This window comes from Cupressus sempervirens, chromosome 4 (assembly GCF_028749045.1).
Source record: "Cupressus sempervirens isolate cs-2001-9-10 chromosome 4, ASM2874904v1, whole genome shotgun sequence".
NCBI classification, from domain to species: domain Eukaryota; kingdom Viridiplantae; phylum Streptophyta; class Pinopsida; order Cupressales; family Cupressaceae; genus Cupressus; species Cupressus sempervirens.
Window position 1 is genome coordinate 254,178,399 of NC_143121.1, and position 22,361 is coordinate 254,200,759.

The window sequence follows — 22,361 nt, forward strand, 5'->3', positions numbered from 1 at the left end:
AAAGTTTCTATTAGTTAGGGTGATCAAACATGGAACTTTTTTTTTTCAAAAAAGTTTTGGTAGAAAATTGATAGTTAATTATTTATTTGAAATAAAAATACCAAAAAATATGCATCACATCCAGGCATGAGTCTACTTTTCATATCTATAATTATATTTAAAAAATATTATGATTTTATTTTGATTAAGGTGGTCAGACATACACCTACCTTTTATTTTTGCCGTGAAATTTTCTTCGTACTGCATTAAAATTCAAACTTTTGACCAATTAATTTTTTTTTCTCCTAATAAGGCCTGGTAGTTTAGAAACTACATTCAATTTCTTACAGATTATTTTCTTACAACTTCTTGATATAAAGTCCATAAACCTAATTTGCTGACTTTTCATTGCCACTTAAGGCCATAGTTTGGTACACCATGAGTTTGGTACAGCATGTTTACAGTGTTTAAATCCCTAGGAGTTGCATTGGATGTATCCTCTCCCCTCGCCATTTGTGGATCTTGGGTGTAAGAGAAATCCATGTAACTTCTATAGGAGGCCTGCCTTGGACCAAGATACGCGATATTGGGTATGCCAGGGGACGACCTAAGAGCAGTAATGGGCCAAATGCTAGGTCAATATTCTAGTCACTATATAAAACTCGATTATGATGAAAGCCATGTCAACGGTATTGCTGAGTGATAGCTCTCCTCCAGTACCCTTGTGGTCCGTCGAACCCCAATTCTCGAGGCTGGGAGACCTTCTGAGGAAGTTTATCACACACTTGCTGAATGGAATGCCCTTACTAAAAACCATGTTTTAGTGGCCAAAATCCTTTCTATCCACTAGCTCAAGGGGTCACCCATTCCCGTGAAGACATCCTACATTCTCGCGGTCCTTAGTAGAGACAATAGTGCCTTGGGAAGTCATGCCCCTTGGGAAGCGGATCTTGGTAGCCCCGAGAAGTGAGTGCACTATAAGGGGGAGCTTGTGGTGCCAAGGTCCTAAGTTGTCCGCTCTAGATAAGCGCAACTAAACTTTGGTTCAAGTAGGAATTCAGTGGATACAGTCCTAAAGCCTAGGTTGTGGTGTGACTATTCACTTTAACAACAACTATTCTTGCCTTAATGTGTCTTGCATGTGTGTAAAACATAATCAAGATAAAAGCAAACATTCAAATTTACACCTTGGAAACTTCAAAAACCTTGTCAAAATATCAAACATTGTCAAAACATCACAAACTTTGGTTCAATACCTTCAAACCTTTGAAAACATGGCAACTCGTGCTCCTAAACGTGCTTGGCAAAACATAGATTTCACTCTTGCATAGCATCCACTTGCATTATTTATAGTTTGAGCCTCATACTTGCATCATATATACTTCATATAGAACCTTTTTAGTATCCCTCATATTCACATTGCAATCATTAGCATTTAAGCTTGCATCCTTTGCATTTCACCTCAAAAATTATCACTTTGCATCTTCCATCTTGCATCTTTGCATACCCAACCCTCATCTTGACTACTTTAACCATCATTTCGAATGTCCTACACATCATTTTGAGCATTTGTTTCAAATTATCTCCTTGAATGTGTCTCTCCCTCACTGCTCTCTCTCTCTCCCACACATAGACAACAAAGGTAACTGACCAACTTTGAGAGGTTCGAAACCTAGTCAAAACATGTTGAAAGGACTTGAAAATTGAAACATAGGTTCTCTGTTATGCATATTAAAAATCCTCAAAGTGGAAAACCATGAAACATAAACAGGTAAAAGATATTCAAAGGAAAAATGGGCTTCTGACCACTATTTGACACTTGGGCAGAAAATGCAAAATGACACACGCTCAAAATGGAACTTCATTGAAAGGCTTAGAATGTCATTTTATCATCATGAAACATATGCACAGGTTGAAAGAAAGGTGTTAGAAACATAAAACACCACATTGACTAAGAAGACAACAGCCGGGACACAAGCATGAAAAGCATGTATAGGGGGCAAAACTAACTCAAAATCACGAATAGGAACTCAAAATGGGAATGCAGTTTTGAGTGCCAACAAGTTCCACGGACCTCAATGTCAGAGCAAGCATAAATTCATTCTCTCATCACTCTTTGGTAGCCAGAAACTTCCACAGTGAAAAAATTTCTTAGCTTGCCAAGATTTATATTAATTTGCAATTAATTTAAAATGGCATGCCAAGCGTGGCATATGATTCATTGTATTACATAGATTTTATTTTGCATCTGTGTATTTTATTACTCACAATAATTTATAATTATGTATATTTATATACGTACAAAAATTTGGTAGAATATGAAGATAGTGAAGAGGAAGGAGAATTTGCCCAAAAGGATAGCCTTCAAATTCACCAAGTATTACCTCTAAGACAAATAGCTCTTGAAAAAATTGAAAATGAAAAATTTGTTCCCAGAATTACGTACGAAGATTTTTCTACAAATGCAAACTAGGTCTCATTTTTCTTTGTTCTCTTTTATATTATATTTAATGCAGTTTTATAGAGGTATTTTTTGAGATTGTAAGAATTTGAGAAATTTTTTTTAGAGATAGGGTGGGTTCCATTGTATGGAAGACTTATTAGGTTCAATTCTTGAGTTGCTGACTTGATTCTCAGGAAGAGCTTAAAAATGCAGTGCAATGTGTAGTGGGTTGTCTTGTGGGAATTGCCTAGGTTCTATTATTATGAAACTTGTGTGAACAAATTTGAAATAGAAAATGTTTTAACTATGAACGACTATAATTATAGATATAGATTATAGGATAGAATGGAAAAGAGATGAGAATAAATAGAGAGGATGAGAGGGAGAGATAAAAAATAGGACATACATAATTGATCTTCCATACATCTATGACGTACCCATTGCACACTAAGGTGCGATTGCTAGTTGTGATACATGGGGGAACTTAGCATATGAAGTTTATTATTTGGTTCAAGATTATGATTTAGTGGTAGTTATTATCATTTATAAACTTGGGTTTAGAAATTAAATTTTACGATCAAGGTTAGGGTTTGGTTAGGTTAGGGTTAGGGTTTGGATGTACATGTATGTTATATTCATACCTAGATATGCAAATTAATCTACATTCTTATATATGTATAATTTAGGATCTCCCCTTAAGACATGTCATTGAATTATATAGTTAATTATATACTTCTAATTATTAAGACATTAAAAATAATAACATATGTACATTTAAACATGAATATTGAAAACATATGTATGCATGTCTATATCTAACACATGAACATATTTACATGTACATTTAAGAAATAAAATATAAATTTTAATCTACATTCTTATGTTTTTTAAAATATTTTTTCTAATGTTTTTATAAATTTGTTTTCTAAATTATATGTTAAATTATAAATTTTCTAATATTTTTCTAAACTTTTTTTAAATTTGCTTTCTAAAATTTATATTATTATAAATTTTCTAACATTTTTCTAATGTTTTTGTAATGTTTTTTCTAAATTTGTTTTCTAAATTTTATATTAAGTTCTAAATTTTCTAATTCTTTTTTAATTTTTAAAAACTAAATTGTTTTCTAAATTTTATATTAAATTATAAATTTTCTAATATTTTTTCTAATGTTTTCCACTATTTATTTTTAATTATTTTTTTAATATTTTTTATAAATTTTATATTAAATTATAAATTCTCTAATATTTTTGTAATATTTTTTCTAACTTTATTTTCTAAATTTTCTAATGCTTTTTTAATATATTTTTTCTAAATTTTCTAATTTGTTTTAATGTTTTTTCTAAATTTTCTTATTTTTTAAAATATTTTTTTATAAATTTGTTTTCTAAGTTTTATATTAAATTATAAGTTTTCTAATGTTTTTGTAATGTTTTTTCCAAATTTTCTAATATTTATTTAATATTTTTTTACCTTTTTTTCGAAATTTTTTTTCTAAATTTTATATTAAATTATAAATTCTCTAATGTTTTGTAATGTTTTTTCTAAATTTGTTTTCTAATGTTTTTCCAAAATTTTCTATTATTTTTCCTAATGTTTTCTAAAATTGTTTTCTAATGTTTTCTATATAATATGTTTCTGTTTTCTAAATTAATATAAATAAACAATAAAAATATTAAATTAACATTTAAATATACTATGAAAACCATTAAAAGCATAAATAACATTCAAATATGCTTCTAAAACATTTTAAAAATGAATAGAAAACATTAAAATCTACTTTAATAACATTAAAAAATACTTTAAAAACATTAAATTAATACTATTTACACATACCCGATGATGAGAATGAGAAAAAAAATGACCTAATGATGCTGACGGAGGTACACAAAATGCACATTCACCCCAACATTCCCCCGATCAATAGTCACCATGAAAATGACTTGTAAAAGTAAAAAGAGACAATTTAAGTGCCGAAAATCGATGCTACACATGTTCGTGCGAACGTGTACACTGCGCATGTTCGTGCGAACATGCCTTTTTAGGCGTGTACATGTTCACGCGAACATGTGCAACACATGTGTTCATGCGAACAGGTCTTTGTTGTTTGCATGAACAATTAGCAATTAGGAATCTGAAAATTTGGCAAATTTTCTAGCTTTGTTTGTCCCACTAAAGTGGAACCCATTATTGTGGGTTCACCCTATAGGGAGAATTTCTTCACTTGCCTGTAAATGGGTAGTTTTTGAAGCATTATTTTGAAGCCTAAAAGTCAACTGCAAAAAAAAAAAAAATTAGTTAGGTTTTATTTCCACAATTAATTTAGATTTTCATTCCTACAAGTGTGTTTATTTTTACAAGTATGTTTTCTTTCAAGTTGCGTGTTTTCTTTTAGTTTTGTGTTTCCCTTCAAAGTGCTATCAGTCTTGGGGGGTAAGGTGTACATAAGATTTTCTCTTAAGATTTCACTAACTACTCTTTGGTTCTTATTTTAGGAAGAGGTATTTCTTGTAAGAGTTGATGAAATCCAACTCCACAGCTTACCAAGATCACCTGCATGCAAATATCTTGCTGAAGAGAAATTGAAGAAGCAAGAGCTTGAAGAAAATAATACAAGAGAAAATATCTCACAATAGGAAAATGAAATAGCTATGTGAATGAATGAATTTACAATGAGAGAGAGACCGCTTATGAAGGCCTCAAGGAAGTAGGTAGAAGATAAGGTTGACAACTAAGCACTCTTCCACAAAAAGGTGGAACATGCTAGAAGGGAAAAAACTCCCATGTTGTCAACAACTCATCACTACAATAGTTAACTACTAAATATTAAATCAATGAATTAACTTAAGTAAGCTTAAGTAAATAGAATAAATGATCAATAATTAATTAATTATTTACTCTAACACGCCCCTTGAGTGCAACATAGGGGAATGCCTTAAGCTCACAAAAAACTAAGAGAAAATGTAGAATTGGTCCCGACAACAAGGCCATGTTAAGTACCCATGTACAATGCAAATAAATGCAAACTCTAAACATAGGGAAAGAGGGAAAACCTCATGGGAAAAACCCTCCCCCAAAAAGAGGTAAAAACATGCTTAAAAAAAAATGAAGTGAAGGAAGGAAGGAAGGCCTCAACAACACCGCCAAGGGACAACTTCCATTAGAAATGTTGCAAGAGACTTTCTCAAAACCGTAAGTAAAACCAGCCCCTCCATGAGAATAGTCACCAAAGCCCCCCCAAAATGATGGAGCTCCTATAGAAATCATCAAACCAATGAAACTTTGATGCAGAGTAAACAAGGGAACAAAACAAGGGAACCCTTGAATGAGAGGAAGACCTATCTGATTCTCAAAGGAGAAAATATTAGGATCTTCAAAGGGAATTCCAAAGGCAGGTGTGATGATGCTATCATGAATGTCCATTGTAAAATCTGCAATAGGTGCACCTGGAGGCTCAAGGGATGGAGTTGGAGGATTTGGTAGAGCAAAAGAAGAAGAATCTTGTTGAAGAGAAAAGACCTCAACTAGACATGGTGTGGAAGTCAAAATATGGATCTCAAGAACAATACAAAGGTTTAAGTAACTTGACTACACCACATGATTCTCTTGCGAGAGAGAAGAATTTTGCTCCAATAATGGAGATAATGGACCAAAGTGTGAGAAGGTGTAGAGACGAGTGGAAGGATCAATTGCCCCTATAGCAATATGACCTCCTATAGCATGATCTTGAATGAAGACTAAATTAGCAATGAACTCAACTGTCTTCCCTGATTCACTACATGTAATCTAAGAAATTGAGAGAAGGTTGGTAGACAAAGATGGAACATACAATACATCATTGAATATACCATCCTGGATGTGAACTAAACCTTTCCCATAGACTGGTAGTGTAGTGTTATTTCCCATGAGAATATGAGGAATAGGAGAAGCCTCAAGAGTAGAGAAGACACCCTTAGAGGATGTTATATGGTGAGAAGCACCTGAATCCAGTATCTAAGGAACTTGTGAAGGAGATGCAATAGAAGAGTATAATGCATGACCCTTTCCAAGATCCAATGTAGATGTTGAAGAGGTGGAAGAAGCATAAAAAAAAGACCCTTGTGAGGTAGAAGAGGATGGAGAGGAAATAGTTCTCTTCTGAAGGAGAGCTTGCAAATCAGTAATCTATTTCTCATAGCCATCAAATCTATTCTAAAAATAATGTGCCTCATCATGACATCCTTTCTGACAATAGGAATAGGTAGGAGTCCTAGTCTTCTTTTTCTCCTTCTTCTTAGAAGATGATGAACTAGTAGAAGAGGGATCTAATATCTACTTCAACTTCTACTCCTATGTATCCTTGATAAGTAATGCCTATGACTATGAACTTGAAAGTGAATCCATCTGATTGATCTTGGACTATTCACAAGTTAACCAAATACAAAATATCTCAAATGTAGGCATCTTATGTCTATCACCCAAGGCATCCATAGTGGAGTAGAAAGTGGAAGAAAAGATCTGATACTATCCCCTCAGCTTTGAGATTATCAAAAAGATACACTCATCATCTGTCTTGGTTTTTCTACAGCCCTAAAAAAATGTACATAAAGATTTGAATTTCATCAAGAAGTTGTTAATGGTCGACAAGTTTTCAGGTGTTAAGGAAGTCAACTTTGCATCAAGTTGCAATGCCTAGAATTCATTCACTATGTTAAGCAAAGTCTAAAATTTGAGCCAATATGCCTGAGGAGTGGTCAAACCATCCAAGTGAAATAACAAACTATTTGAGATGCTCAGTGCAATCAATCCCATGGCCTCATCCATTTTATTCCTATGCTGAAAAACCTGAAAAGGGCATGTGAGAATAGGTTGATTCTAATCTAGACATGACCATAAGCCTCTCAACATGAGAAGCCTTGTCATTTGTGCCTTCCAGGTGTGATAGCTGTGTGGCATAAGACAGGTCATAGATGGATCAACCGTTGAGAGAGAAGAAGATGGAAGTAGAAGGGTCTTATTCTGATTTAAATTATAGAAAACAAAATGCACACCCCCCCCCCCCCCCCCCACAATGTATAAATTGGGCACTCTTTACTTAGTATGATTACAATAGCCAATTTAGGGCCTATTTTTTAAAGTAGTATATTTTTCTATTAAACCTATAATCTAATTATAGATCTAGAAAGTAGACAAAAAATATACACTTTAAAAAAAAAATAGAACTTGATTATGTGTCCAGATGAGCCCGTACCAAGTATTTGAACTTGCAAAAATTGAGAATTGTGAGTTGCAAAAACACCTAGGAATATATATCTCAAACCACTTACACCAATGTGTAGATCATGAAATCCTACGCCAAAACAAAAAAAATTACTCGAAAAAACAAGTTCATAAGAGGGAGATATCACTATTTGAAAATCATGTCTATAGTTATTTTTTTTGAATTGCCACCGTTGCACCTCCAAAAAGTAAAGAAAAAAGCCCAAAAAATATCAGATCTATTATGTCAAATCCTCTTTCTCCTTTCTCTCCAAATACTAAAAAGATGCTGTTCCTCTTGATTGAAGAAAAAAATCACAAAGAAGCTAGGGTTTGTGTCTCTGAATCGTGGCTTAAAAAATACTTCACACCAAAAAGCAACAGGGAGGTTCTTATACCATGTAGGAGTTGATGATATCCAACTTCACATCTCACCAAGATCACCTGCATGCAAATAGCTTGTTGAAGAGAAACCGAAGGAGCAAGAGCTTGAAGAAAATAGTGCAAGAGAAAATATTTCACAATAGGAAAATGAAATTGCTATGTGAATGAATGAATTTACAATGAGAGAGAGACGGCTTATAAAGGTCTTAAGGAAGCTTGTAGAATAAGCTAGAATGGTTGACAACTAAGCACTCTTCCATGAAAAGGTGAAACATGCTAGAAGGGAGCAAACTCTCATGTTGTCAACAACTCATCACTACAACAATTAACTACTAAATATTAAATAAATGCATTAACCTAAGTAAGATTAAGTAAATAGAATAAATAATTAATAGTTAATTAATTATTTACTCTAACATTTCTTTGTCAAAATATTTAGATGATTGTGTCTCTTATACCAAACAAGAAATAGATATTTCTTGAGGAAATAGGGGATTGTCAGTTTGGAAATCAAACGCCTAGACCACCAAGTTCTCAACACTATGCAAATTTAAGGATTTGGTTGTTTTATGTGTTGTTGATTTGAAGTCAAAGATGGCAAGAGATGATTCAAAATTCAACTAGTTCAAATAGCAGTGGTCTCCTTGAAAGTTTACTAAGATCATTGATTTGATGTGAGAGTTTTCCCAAAAGTTCTAAGATAGGAATGCGTGGGATGTTCACAAGAGATCGAATTTGAAAAATGACATCGATGTTCTAACTACACAGTTTAAGCATAGTTAGGATACTGAAAAAAGAAAATAATAATAATAATAAATAAATAAAGAGGAAAATATGGTGTCAAGTCTAAAGGATTCTAAATATTTGAGATGGCTAAAGATACATTTTGAAAATAAAGTATCTTCTATTCAAAATAATGATTCATCAAAAATAACGTTTTGAATCACATGGAGCAATTATTCAAAATAGCTAAGAAATTTTTAAAAAATAAAAAAATGTGGCATCCTACCAAGAGCCCGTGAACTAATTCTCTCATCTGGTCAAGTAATTGATTGATAAAAAGCCTTTTGTGAAGATTCTAAATGAATGAGCTAGGAGGAGAAGAAGATTATTTTGAGTTGTTAGAAAACTTTCATTTACTACATTCTAACACATCAAAGGGAATGAATACACGACGCTCGAGATGTTCAAAGTCTATTTGGTGTTTGAGACATGTTGGAGGAATATTTGCTATTGAAGAAATGCCTTGGTAATTTCTTCCTCCTTTTTTCTAGGCAATTTGTTGTGGTGCCCACAATGCATGCCCCATTTCTCACTAAGAATGGGGACCCCCTACTTTTTTCAACTCCTAGACTCACAGTTCAAGAGTCTAGAGGAGAAAATTGGTTAAAAGATAGAGCCCTAGTGTCAAAATTGAAAAGGCACAAAAAAATTAAAAAATCGAAAAAATCTCAAAAAAATAATAAATAAAAAATAAAAATAAAAATAAAAATAAAAATAAAAAAATAATAATAAATCCTCAAAGGGGGACTTTCTTTTTACTTATGTTCTATTTTGTCTTTTATGCTATCTATGGACTAATAAATCTTTTCTCTCAATTCATAGGTAACGTGATCAGATGACACCCACATTCGGAGTAGCACCCAAACCCGTCCTATTCAAATTTCAAGATGTACCTTTAGAATAAAGATTCTATGATGACTTTGTTGAGATTAGAGATACCAACCTTAGACACACAAATCTAGGAGATTTTCTAAGAGTTTGCAACAAGCCACTGAAGAGTTTAGCCTTGGTGTTTGCATTGATCCATTTTGGGTTAGTGAGTGCAACATAAGATCCTATGTCAAGAACATCATAGGGGAAGTGGTATTGGAGTTGTGACCTAATAACATTGAGAAGTTTTTCCACCTATCAAGAGTAGACCAGTTCATCCAACTTTCCTATGAAGTAGCTGAAAGATGGTAAATGAAGCATCAAAAGGAGGTCATTGACATTATACAATCCTCTTACCTGATTTAGAAGCCTCCTCAAGGAAGGATAACCAACAAAGTGGATATGACTCGGGGATACATGAAGGATGACATTAGATACTCTATCATTCTCCTAAGAAGAATCATGGGCTTACTTGAAACGTGTCATCTCACTAAATTCATGGTCAACTTCATTGATACCATCAAACATGCAAGGATACCACTAGATTTAGGCACCACACTAAGAAAAAACTTGTGTGATCAATTGAGAATGATGAAGGACAAGAAGAAGTTTTATATGACTTCTTATATGGTGTACGCACTTATAGTGAAGGCAATGAACTATCCTAGTTTTTCCAAGAAAGGCAATATGTATGACCCCAATGCCTAGCCATACATAGTCTATACTTAGTTGGTGAAGAAGAAGCTCTTAGTGCAGAGCAAGGAGTACAAGATTGTGAATGATGTATTCATTTCTGTGATCATTCAATTCATTAAAGGAGACTATGGGGAGAGGTTATTTGATGAAGCCAAAGCATAGATCACGGCTCTCAGAACCTACTTCATCTAGTTCAAGAAATTCACATATCTTCAAGTGGGTGGTGCATCTATTAATCCTAAGAAGCTTCTGAGATACCCAAGTGACAAGTTGGTATGATTATAGATCTCTAGGAAAATTGAGTCAGCCTATGAGAAAATAAAGAAGCAATCGAGACCCTATCGAGAATGGCCATTGGTCATTGGGCCATATTAGGTGAAGAAAAAACAAGATATTCTGACCTTTGTTTGAGAATGGGAAAACTATCCTCTTGAATAATACAACTCTCCTTGACCATACTTTGACAATGTGGGTAAAGTGGAAAGCCTAGTAGGAAACGATTTCCATCATGAGGATGCCATTGAAGATCATTAGATGAACACCACAAATGACTATGATGTCCACATTAGGGACTATTATAGGATAACTTTGTATTTAGTAGAAAAGGCTCTCCATTTGAGTATCCCTGATGAGATAAGGCTAAAAGACTAAAGAATTATTGGATCCCCTATTCAATGTAGATAAAGTGAGTGAAAGACCCGTTCTGAATGTAGAGGTTAATAGAGAGGAAGGAGATGACATCAATCATCAAGTGAGACATGTCATTAGAATGATAAAGGATTGGATCTAGAAACCTTTTTCACTTGATCCAATTTGTGATAGTGTAATCTTCCATGCACATGCTCACCTAGAAAGGGGTAAGGGAAGGAAAGTCATAGTTCCCATCTTTACATTCTAGTCTCCTATTAGGCCAGAGACAGTCTACCACCTTGATCACCTAGTAGGATATTATCACCCTCCTAAAAGGAAGAGGAAGAAGAAGAGAACCTCTCCTTAGAGGATTCAAATGGAACAAGTTGTAGGACATTTGTCTTCCCCACAGCATCAATAGAGGTCACAAGAGTCTCAAGGTATTAGAGCCTCTCAAATCTAAGATGAACCTTAATTGCATCCTATTGTGCCAAGCCAACCAAAAGAGGAAGAGATTCCAAAAGCCTCCATTCCTCCTATACAAGAACCCCCTTCTCCTTCCACAGAACATAAGAGTATTAAGATTAAGATGAAGAAAAGGTAGAGGATCAGTAGACGATTAGTACCTAATCCACCTATTCTTGAAACTATTCTGGAGGAAGAAGAAGACAAGGAAGAAGAAAAATTAGAAGAGGAGGAGGAACAGGTACCCCTATAAAGAAGAAACCAGTTAGAAAAAGCTATAGAGTTAGAAAGAAGAAAGAGTGCCACCAGTACCCCACCATCCACCCAAGTAAAACCCTTAGTATTCTCTTCTTTATAAGATGAAGTGTAGCACTGGGTGAATGAGAAAAGGAAAGGAGGTGAGGATTTCTTCTCCATGATAAATTTTGATTTCATGCCCATGGGTACAAAGTTAGTTTGGGATAAGATCAAGGACACCCCTACATGTGAGATCCAATAGTAAGATTGGACATAGATGCTACTCAATACATAGGGTCCTAATCTTACTCCTCCATCTCCACCAAAAATTGTGGTGGTAGATAAGGGTTCAGTAACTCCATCACCTCTAACTTTAGAAGAGGAACAAGTTCAAAAGGAACCATCACCACAATAGAAACTAGAGCCAAGGGCTACTGATGAAGTGCCAAAAGAGGGACATATGGTATAATATGCACAAAAACCTTCCCAAGATGTTGAGGAGCAAGCTATGGGATCTACAGAGGCTAAATTTACAAAAGGAGAGTCCTCACAATAGGAGGTGATCCAAGGAAAACAAATAAGGGGAAGGAGGTAGTTAAGTACACCCCTTTATCATCAAGAGCTAAGGTCATAGAGAAACACATTGCAAGATGGTTCCGAAAGGAGATAATGAGGAGTGTTAAGTCTTAGTTCTTTGCTTCAGAGGATGATGTTTGTGATATTGTAGAGATCTTGAACATACCTAAGTCTCTATTACATGATGCAACACCATTCACATTTGTCACTACCATAAGGAACCAAGATATATTTGCATAAGTGGCTCTCCCTCCTGAAGGTACAAATGTAGAAGCTATTAGTCTAGAGGATTCTGAAGTAAAGGATGTTATGTTGGGAAAGCCTACATAGGATTTAGCCCAATAGTTGATGACTATGGGAGTCAAAAAGATTCTTAGGCACATGGAGCAGGATGAGACTACAAATACCATTCTTAGAGAAGGGGAAGGTGTATGACTCAATCCATTTTTGAGAGCTTGTCAAGAATGGCAAAAAAGCCTTGAAGATAGAGGTTTTACCACAATCATAGGGAATTTGAAGTTACTACATGGTACTCAAGAAAAATTGAATAAGATCATAGGAATTTTTAGGTACAACTTTAGTATCATGGATGGGGTATGAGCATGGAGCAAGGATTTTCAAACTCTACAAGCCATAAAGGGCCAAAGGTATCACACTTTGATCAATGTATATACCAAAGAAGAGTTAGATTTGATTGACTATTGGATAAAGAAGATACCATATTAAAATAAAGTGATGGAAAAATTGTACAAGGAGAGCCATCAGCTCAAGGACCAAGCCCATGGGATAATTTTGGAAGTAGAAAAATTGTACAGTGATGCATGCTTGGACACTTTTGAAGATGAAGAATGAGATAAGCTATTTCTAGTTGAGGTAGTAGTGGATAATTTCAACAAGACATTTGAGGAAGCATCTAGTGATGAAGATGTCAGACAAGCCTTTAGGAGAGAAGAAGCATTGTTAGAATTGGACACCAAACTTGGAGACTTTGCAAAGACTTGAATTGAGGTGCACAACTATAGATAGAAGGTAAAGGAAAAGTACAAGGCTTTAGGTCTTCCAAATGTGGCTAAAATTACTTAGATGATAGAGAAATTCAAGAGCCAACATGCAAACATAGTTTTGGGATGAAAAATAATGAAACCCAGATGCTAGAATTTCAATTTTGACACTTACGAAAATTTTGAGTTTTTGACCTAGTCATTATTCACAGCTCTGTAGGTCTATAGCTCTACATTTTGATGTAGCTTCGTAGGTACAAAAATTTGTAGATCTATAGCTTAGTAGGTCCATAGCTTTGAAATTTAGAGGTGTGCTGAATTTTTATTGCCAAGACCAAAAATAGCACTTTCCTTGCATCAGGAGCGCATTTTGATAGCAAGTTAGCTCTAACACACATCAAGTGAAGGGCCAATTTCCATTTTTGACATCTCCATGCACTTCCACTTTGACTAATGGATTCCTTCTACTTTCTCTCTCATGATTTCATTGTTTTTGACATGTAAAGTGCTTAGTCATCTAATTAATGAATAAAATATTGATGGAGTCCCTCTAAGCACGAGTTAGATTGTTAGCTTGTATATATGTAGTTTATTTTAATGTTTTGAAAGAATTTTATTGCATGAAGATATCTCTTACTCTCAACAAAAATTGAGGAGATTATTTCTTATAAATACCCCATTGTAAAATGTAAAAAGGGCTGACATTATTATGCAATAAAATTATGCTTTTGGTACTCGCATTTGGAGTGTATTAATTCTTGCCTAAATGTGTCATTGTTTTGTGGATTTTATTCATGAAACTGTGATTGAGCCAAAAGTTTGTTGCATGATTTCTAGTTGTGTGATTCTATAGTTCTAGTGTTTACTATAGGTATACAAATTTATATGACGCAACAAGCTTGACAAGAGATCAACAAAATTGTGTCTACATAGCTTTTTGTCTGGAATGAGCACACTTTTTGTGGCCTTGCAATTTGATGGAAGATGAAACATCATTCGATCATTAAATTTTCTCACTAACAATTGCATCAGTGGATTCTAGGAAGTGCTACTCCTATTTTCATTGGTTTTCCATGGATTTATTCAAAAGCTTAACTCACAGTGTGTTGTGTTCTATAGCTTATGTCCAATTAAGATTTCCAATTTCAATTTATTTGCTTTCAGTTCTGTTGTTTTCTATACTAATCCTCTTTGTTAGAATAGGAACACATTTTAGTTGCATTGGTAGTTTGCAATCATTTGAAAAAACAAAAAATACAAAATATTATTCTTTTGTGTGTGATTTTGAGACAACAAGTAGATCTACTTCAATTCCAAAACAAAAGAAAGTGATTAGTACCAGAAAAGGTCTCCTTGTGAACAATCACATTTATCTTCAACTGAGTGGATTTTGGTGCATTGCAAGACAAATATGGAACCTTGGAATTGATCCCTAAAAATATTAGCTTTTCAAGAGAGGATATCATGCAACAGATTCCTATCATTGGCCTCATGCAAAATGGGTCCCCAATAGTAGATATGACAAGGTATATATTTAGATAGTAAGGCCTAGAATTGTATGGGTCAAACCTCTAGGATATGAGGTAAACATTGATGAAACAAAAGATATAACTGAGGCACTAATAAATGAGCTAGTGGACCCCAAAATAGCCTATTTTGGCACATATGATGAGGGTAAGGCCAGGATAGAATTGAAGATTAAGCTTCCTTAGGTGGTTAACAAAAGCAAGAAGAGGATTGCTATGTTGAAAAAAAGTTCCACTCTCCTATTTACTAGGGGAAAAGGTGAAGATGAAGAAGTAGAGGATGAAGAATTAGAAGAAGAGTAGCCATTAAAGAAGAAAGGCAAGGTAGTAATTACCAAGCTAGCTAAAATGGTGTGTTCACTAGGAGATCCCCGAGAAAGAAAGAAAATATAGAACGAGGAGACATAATTTTTAAGAGGTCTCCAGCCACATCTGAGAAAAAGATGAAAGCAATGGAAACAAATGCAGGCATCACAAACTTCAAATTACTCAAGTATGAATCCAGGAATGCTAATGAGCAGCAGTAGATAGAAGATATGTTGATATCCAAGATGGGAACATGTAATGCAAACTACAAAGTATATTCATGAATAAACCATAAGGAGACTTATTCCAAATTTGAATGACAAGGAAGTAAAATTATCTTTAAAGAAAAATGAAGAAAAGTTAACATTAGGATTTAATACTTGTCTTATTTTGTTGAATGAAATAGAGCATGTTGTGAAGAATGCCACACACACATGGAAAATTGTCTATATTCTTCACAAACTGAGAAACTTTTATTAACCTCATAATGGTTTTTGACACTTGAGTGCAAATACACTTAACCACTTTCTATATTGGAGCCAAGTACACCATGTATACTATGCCACAACATGAGCTAAGTCAAGAAAGACTTCAGGTGCCATGTAATCTTCAGGTGCTAAGTGAAGATCAGGTGTCGAGTGAATTCCAAGTGTCGAATTACTTTAGGTGCCTAGCATGATACAAGTGTCGAGTGATATTTAAGTGCCGAGTCACAAATGATGTTGAGTAATATAGAAATGCAACAGGAGCTGAGTAAGCCAGTTTGATTATTAATGCCGAGCATCTATAATCAGCAAGTGCTGAGTAACAGAGGATGTACATATGAGTTTGTAACTTCATTGATTCATATGTAAACCATTTTCATGGTAGACATATGATGAATCTCTAAGGATTAAATGATAAGATTGAATATTTTGTATTTCCTATGCAATCTACATGCAGCCAATAAGAAAAATGGAGAAGGCATGCAACCAATAAGAAAAGTGCAAGGAATGAGCGGGAAGCAAAGATTCAATATGGATCGTAGATCCACACCTATCCCTAAGTCTTCAAATGTCTTTATAAGGAAGATGAAATCTCATTAGAAAAAGAAGTGGATGTACAAGGGTGTGAAAGGAAAATTATTTCAGAGTAAAGAGTATCAGATCTCAGAGGATCAAGATCAGAGAAAGCAGATCAATTGCCTGTATTTAGCAATCGAAGGATTGTAAGCTATTAGGTTTATTGTACCTAATACTCTCTAGCAATTGTATTAGAATGAAAACCCTATGGTGATAGGTTAGCTTGACAGCTATTTTGTGTAGACACCTAAATTTGATTACACTATTTTAGTAATCCTATTTAGTTATCTAAAAAGGCATTATTTATTAAATTTCTATTTAATTAATCCTTTGTCGTCCCCTAGTTGATTAATTTAATTAATCATCTATAGTCCTAATTGATAAATCAAATAATCTATTATTTATCAATTAAATCCTATTCTTCTATCTAATTCCCAAAATCCCCATTTATTAAATAAATCTATTTGATAAATGAAATCCTCAAATTCAAAAACCCCTAACCTATTTCTAATCCTCCATTTAGCCTAATCCACCCCATCCACCCATACTAACCAAGCTTAGCCACTAACTCACCCACCCTCATTAATGCCATCCACTTGCACATCTCTAATATCCCTAATCTAATCCTAAACCCAAGCCTAATCCACCCCCTAATGTTGTCACATTCCTTAAACAAGTTTAAGACTTTCCTAATCCAAACCAAAGTCTCCCCTCAAAAAAACCCAACCACTAAGTCATGAGTGCTCTTACAAAACATAAAGACTCTTACAAGCCCACTCATGACTCTTACATCCATCTTACACACTCTTCCCTCTTCCACACTCATTCCTCTTATATCTCTCTTACATACTCAACCCCACTCATCATGACTTTAACCAACCCTTAACCCTACCCTCTCACACTCATCCTCCTTGTGAAAAGTGTCACCTTCCCATTGGTGCTAAACAAGCACAATCCATGTGCTCTCCTTTGAGTGCATCTTAGCCCTCCTTAAGCCTTCATCCATCCTTGCATCTAAGCCCTCCATCCCTCTACCCCTTAGCCTATAAATTGAATCCCATCCCAAGCCATTTCATCAACAATCTTTGAGCTAAAGTTACCATGCTATTTTGAGAACCAAAGCCATCAATCATACCCTTATAATGCCAAATTGAGAGCTCACAAAGCTACCAATTTTCCATTACCCATCTCCATTGAAGCAGCTTTTGAGCATCTTGAGCATACATCCACAACAAAATGACACATCTACAGAATCAAGAAAGCATGGAGTGTTTTCTCTTGTGAGGTTTGCACTTCTTATTTTCTTTCTTAGTCTAAGCATATATGTGAATTTAGTTTTTGGTTTGTGAATGTTTACTTCATTTGTTAATGTTCTTTGCATGCTGATTCTGATTCTACATTTTGGCACGCCCGGTGGGACCCCACTATGGGTCATTTAATCATCTATTTTCATCTATATGTCATTTTTCTAACCATCTAATGTTTGTTGTTGTTTGAGTGTGTTGTGAGGGTGTTTTGCTTGTTTTTGCAGGTTAAAGAACGCACTTAGGAAGAAGAAATACCATCTTAAAAAAAAAAAAAAAAAAAAAAAAAATTTCGCATTTTCAGCTTTTTTTGGCACAGTTTTGGCGTCTGCAACCTGTTCTGTCTGTGAAAATCGACTTCTGCGAAAATCCGCGTCTGAGAAAATCGACATCTGCGAAAATCCGCGTCTGCACAAATCGACATCTGCAAAAATTCGCGTCTGCGAAAATCGACGTCTGCAAAAATCCGCGTTTGCGAAAATCAACATCTCTGTTTTGTCCTCTTCGTATTTTGGCGCCTCTGTAGTTCAGCGTCTTTGTATTTTGGCAGACTGTGTTCTTTGCTTGCTTATGTTCCATTTCTGCTATATTATTTCTGCACTTATGTTCCGTAGGATTTAGACCATTTTAAGCATTTTTACGCGTAGAAAAAACAACAAAAAAAGTTAAAATTTTTTTTCCCATAGTTAAGCTCTCATTTTTGAAGATTTTGGCTAACTAACTAAATTGCTTTTTTTTGTCTCATTGCAGGATGGAGCACATATGGAACCACTAACCATGCTTCTTGCAGGTTTTCATGTTGCTAAAAAAATGAACTTGAATGTTTAACCATTTGTCTTTGAATGCATGTTGCTAAAAAAAAAAATGAACTTGAATGGTTAAACACATTTTTCATTGAATGAATGTTGCTCAAAAACACACTTTTGAATGTCATGGATTAAAATCAACTTTCTTTGGAATGCATGCTTAAAACAAAAAAATTCAATCTTGAATGCCAAGGTAAAGTTGGATTTTTGGACATTTAAGAAAATTTGTTAAGTTACAATACACATTTACAAAAATAAATTTGAGTAGTTCCTTGGACTCACCTCTTTTCTAATCACCCATCAAATACTAACCATTGGTTGCAATCTCAGCGCCATTTATGGGGATGGGTCTACTTGAAAAAGGTGTTAAATGTTCCACAATCTAACTCACTCACTTGGTCTTTGAACGTTTGCTTTAACTTTATCAAAATTCTTAAATGGTCAAAACTCTAGATTAAATCGATCACACTTCAAGTTTGGGCACTAAAATTGAACAACAACTGACGTGGAGAGCCTCCGGGTGCGCGCTTGAAATCGAATCTCACACACTTTTGTTTTGGGCTTAAAACAAACTCACACTCAATCTTGAATGCCTTAAAGAAAATTAATCGATACTTGACGTGGAGGGCCTCCGGGCGCGCGAGTTTGCTTTTGTTGACCCTAACTCTTCTTATTGTGTGCATTCTTCGATCGATTTACTTTTGTTGGCACTTCAAGTTGGAATTGATCATTGTCTCTTAAACATGAGTGCTTGCAAAGTCTAGATTAGCACACATAAGAGTCAGTTGGTAAAAGAACAAGCGTGTTTTTTAGCCCAAGGTCATCTGAGTCTTCTCTCCCCTTGTCGTCTTTCGAGGCCATCTTGGGTGCATAAGATTAGGATCCAAAACCTTGTTTCTTTTTTAGGAGGCCTGCTTGGGGATTTCATCACCCCTTGGATGACCTCAACTCCAGCGTTCCGGCAGAGTATAAGAATCGGGAGGTGAATTGAAAGACACCTCTCTTGGGATCAAGATTTTGTCATTCAGGCTAAGCCTCAAGGAACTTTACACCCTTGAGAAGTGAAAGAGGAGAAGTGGGTTACCGCTCCTCTCGGCTGTGTGACATCCTTTTGGTCTCATCTACGGATTTGGGCCTCACGTACCTTGCGTATATCGAGGACTCCCTAGCTAAACCAATTGTTTGCCTTGCAGAAAACCATCTAGGATGTTAATGTGTTTGGAGTGACTGATCGAAACATTTGTAGAACATACACACTCCTTGGCGCAAGTACCACATTCTGAGAACCACAAACTTCTATCTGGGTGTTCCTATCTATTGCTTGTTTTTATTTTACTTTTTGAATGAATGTTTGCCAAACTTGGTCAATCCTAGTTTAGGGCACACTTAGCGTAGTCACTGCCTATTTTGGAAGTTGAACAAGTTGAAGCAAAACAACTAAGATTTTTCCCAAAGCCAAGGAGATTCAGGAATTTATGTCGGAACAACCCAAACCCAAACAGAAGTTTCACAAGGTCAAACTCAAGCCATCTCTAGCATACCAAGAACTTTCAGCCAAGAGAAAAGCAATAACACCAAGCCCACGAATTTCCAAACTCCACAAAGTAGAGGACAAAGCTACCGATGAAGCACTTCAAGAGGCCTAGTTAGAGCGCACCATCAAATTTAGCCAACATCCAGGAGTTAATCCTGCTTATGCCTTACCAACTAGGCATGATTTCTATGATTAGACACCCTTGTTTCTCCACATCTTCTTGGATAAGCTTCACTTTAGAGTCATCTTTGTAGAAAAGCCAGCCATCTTAGCTTATCCCCTTAAGCATTATTAGCTCATCCATCTCATTTAGAATCATACCATCTAGCTAGTAATCAAAAATCTGCATATCTAGGCTTTCAAAATTGTTGTCACCTTGCTAAAAATTTGCCATTCCTAAAATCTTCCAAATCCACCAATCTCACCAAGGTTATCCCTTTGACATAGCTTTGTCTAGGGTAATCTAGCTTTGTCACTTGTTATCCCTCATCACCTTGAACTAAAGGTTGGGATTCACAAGTGGTCAATCTTGTGTTCTTCCTAAAGGATCATCAGTCTATCCTTAAGTTGACACAATCACCACCAAGCTTCCACATAGGAAAGCAGACCTTTTGTACGTTGACAACATATCTTTGAAGTTAGAATCCCCAACCCAATCCTCCTTAGGTTTTGTCATATAGCTTTGCCTCAACCTAGGAAATCATTTGCATAGAAAAGCCTTCCCCCTTTTGCATCCATCAGCATTATTGCATCTCATCCCTAGGAGCATTTTTTCATGCCACCCGTCACTCGCTTAGCCAAGAAGAAAGAAACAATGGAGCCCTATCATTTAGATCGAACAGCCTCACCCCCCTTGAGCACTCAGCCATCCTTTAGCCCAGAGCCAGCTATGCCATCACCTACTGACATTGAAGCTTTCATGAACCAACCAGGAAATGCAGTATTGGTAAACGCCATTATAGACAAAAACAAAGAGACAATCATGGCTAATTTTCGAAGGGACAATGTAGGAACCTTTGACTTTGGAAGACCCCCTCCATTATCAGATCCATCTCACCCATTGTTTGGGCAGCTGCCACCACCCATAGGCTCTTACGATCCAAATTATCCTCAATATATTCCAAAAGAAGAGCCTCCAGCCAATCCATATGACCCAACAGACCCAAACATACCATCATCCACCCAAGTTGAAATCTCCATGCCGCAAGCCAACCCAGCCACCACCACTCCATCCTTGGTTCATACCTCTCCACTCCAAACCCCCTTTACCCAAAACACCTCACCATTCACCCCCTTCACTATTTCTGCTGCTCCCGAACCTAGCCTTCCCAATCCACCCATCTCCCAAATCAGTGCTAGCATCTTTGGCCAACCTCAGCAATATACAACAGCGATGCCACCCATGGGGCCAAGTAATCAACCTTTCATCGCCCCCAGCTTGTTCACCATGGCCCAAAGCACAATCCCATCATTTCCATTAGGTCTTGGGAGCTCAATACCACCAGCCACAAATCCACAAGCTACTACCTTCACTCCACAAAGCTATCAAATCCCACAAGCTACTGCCAATATTCTACCAAGCTCCCAAGTGACCCCAGCTCCCGCCACCACTATACCAAGCTTCCAAATCCAGCCACCAAGCTATCAAACCCCATCAATTCCATTCCCAAGCTTTCAATTCCCACCACCAACTAATCCATTACCTCCAATTACCAACTACTTTTCAATGCCACTTCTAGGAGGTAATCCACCACCCCATCCAACCACCAATTATTTACAGATGCCATCCCAAATGGGGGCACAACCCACATACATTGGTCAAATCCCACAAGCCCTCCGATCCTTTCCCCAAGCCTCACAACCACCTTATACCTTACCTCCACAAAGCAATCCATTTATCCCACAGCCAGCTTATGTTCCTCAATCCCAACCTCAAATCCCATATCAACAGCAAGCCTCGCAGCACATGCAGCAATATGCGCCACCTCCCCCTCAACAACCCATCATCCACCATGCAGCTGCCCAAACAATGTACAATCCCTATCAGAAAATCCCTCACAGCCATCCATATTCAGTGGCCCCATCTAGCACATACCTACCTCAAGGCACTCCTACATTGGGGGCACCCCAACAATCACCTATCAATTCAGAGTGGGAGCAAATGAAGACAGCTCTGAAAGCCATCCAAGAAGGGAATGATCCGAAGACATTCAAGTTTGAGAATGTGTGTCCTTACCCATTTGACAGAGCCATTACCATGACACCATTTCCCAAACACTTTGAGGTACCTAAATTTGACAAGTTCAGAGGAAAAGGAGACCCTATCACACATATCAAAGAATTTTACATGCATTGCCAGGACGTGGCATACAATGATGTCTTCCTCTTGCGCCTTTTTCCCAAAAGCTTGGCTGGACCAGCTCTTGAATGGTTTTATAGAATCCCCTATGGCACAATTAAAAACTTTGCTGAATTATCTGAGGCATTTGTAGCCCAATATGCCCATCTCGTTGAAACAGAGC